The following is a 1,808-nucleotide window of genomic DNA, read 5'->3' as shown; positions in this document are numbered from 1 at the left end:
CTGGGTTGTGCATAAGAAAGACAGCCCTGCAGAAGGGGAGTACCTGAGCGGCCTCTTTTCTCCGTCGTGCGCTGACTGCCGCGGTGTCGAGGGGCAGTCCCTGGGGACACCTCGGCACACAGCGGACATGCCTCTCTTTTTCACCAATCCCTTCGAGCAGGATGTTAAGAAAGCAGCTAGTGAGATGAGTACTGCTGAGGACTGGGGCCTCATCTTGGATATTTGTGATAAGGTTTCCCAGTCTCGCGCTGGACCTAAAGACTGTCTTCGCTCTGTTATGAGAAGAGTGAACCATAAAGACCCCCATGTTGCTATGCAAGCTCTAACTCTTCTGGGAGCATGTGTATCAAACTGTGGCAAAATTTTTCACTTAGAAGTATGTTCAAGAGATTTTGCTAGTGAATCAGCAACATATTAAATAAGGGTCATCCTAAAGTATGTGAAAAATTAAAGGCTCTCATGGTTGAATGGACAGATGAATTTAAGAATAATCCACAGCTTAGTCGGATATCAGCAATGATTAAGAACCTTAAGGAACAAGGTGTTACATTCCCAGCTATTGGCTCTCAGGCTGCCGAACAAGCCAAAGCAAGCCCAGCCCTGGTAGCCAAAGACCCTGGCACTGTGGCTAGCAAAAAGGAAGAAGAAGATTTAACAAAAGCAATTGAGTTGTCTCTCAAAGAGCAAAGACAGCAGTCAGCTACCCTTTCCTCTTTGTATCCAAGCACATCTAATCTCTTAACTAACCACCAACATGAAGGTAGAAAAGTTCGTGCTATATATGACTTTGAAGCTGCTGAGGTTAACGAACTTACTTTTAAAGCTGGAGAACTTATTACAGTTCTTGATGACAGTGATCCCAACTGGTGGAAAGGTGAAACCCATTAAGGCATAGGGCTTTTCCCTTCTAATTTTGTGACTGCAGATCTCACTGCTGAACCAGAAATGATCAAAACAGAGAAGACAGTACAATTCAGTGGTGATGTTCAGGTAGAGACAATAGAGCCAGAACCAGAACCGGCCTTTATCGATGAGGATAAAATGGACCAGTTGTTACAGATGTTGCAAAGTACAGATCCCAGTGATAATCAGCCAGACTTACCAGAGCTACTTCATCTGGAAGCGATGTGTCACCAGATGGGACCCCTCATTGATGAAAAACTGGAAGATATTGATAGAAAACATTCAGAACTCTCAGAACTAAATGTGAAGGTGATGGAAGCTCTTTCATTGTATACAAAATTAATGAATGAAGATCCAATGTATTCTATGTATGCAAAATTACAGAATCAGCAGTATTATATGCAGCCATCTGGTGTTTCTGGTTCCCAGTGCAATGGTTAGTTCTGTTCAAGGAAACTCGTATCCCAGTCAGGCTTCAATATATAGTCCTGCTGCTGCTGCTGCTGTACCTGTACCTATTCCTGCTGCTGTACCTGTGCCTGCTGATGTCACCATATACCAGAACGCAGGACCTAATATATCCCAGGTGCCAAACTATACTTTAACATCATCAGCCCTGCCTCAAGGAGGAGGAAGCCAACAGCCACCTCAGCCACAGCAAGCATATTCTCAGAAGGCACTGCTATAGGACTTGATGTTCCTCTTGGTGGCATGTTTTCTGCTGAATGCCATTGACAATGTTAGGAGATTCATTAACATCCTAAGATTTGTTTTTCCTCAGCTCATAGGAATCTGTCTTGGTCAACAAGTTCAAATACTCAAGAAGTTAGAACTATCTTCAATTTGCACTGACTTTTTAGAGGTCCGCCCCTCCCCCAGAGGAATGAAACTACTTACAACATTTA

At 43.6% G+C, this 1,808-nt stretch overlaps 1 protein-coding gene and 1 pseudogene across 3 annotated transcripts in view; both read left to right on the top strand.

The window, feature by feature from the left end:
* The window catches only part of LOC101987899 (glutathione S-transferase A6), a 35,872-nt gene that overhangs the window by 31,847 nt on the left and 2,217 nt on the right, over positions 1 to 1,808 (top strand). The gene's annotated exons all lie outside the window — the stretch shown is intronic.
* Positions 49 to 1,797, top strand: LOC101987625 (annotated as a pseudogene).

Source organism: Microtus ochrogaster, linkage group LG2, assembly GCF_000317375.1.
Source record: "Microtus ochrogaster isolate Prairie Vole_2 linkage group LG2, MicOch1.0, whole genome shotgun sequence".
Classification (NCBI taxonomy): domain Eukaryota; kingdom Metazoa; phylum Chordata; class Mammalia; order Rodentia; family Cricetidae; genus Microtus; species Microtus ochrogaster.
The sequence above is the reverse complement of the archived record's forward strand: the minus strand, read 5'-3'. Positions and strand labels throughout refer to the sequence as shown.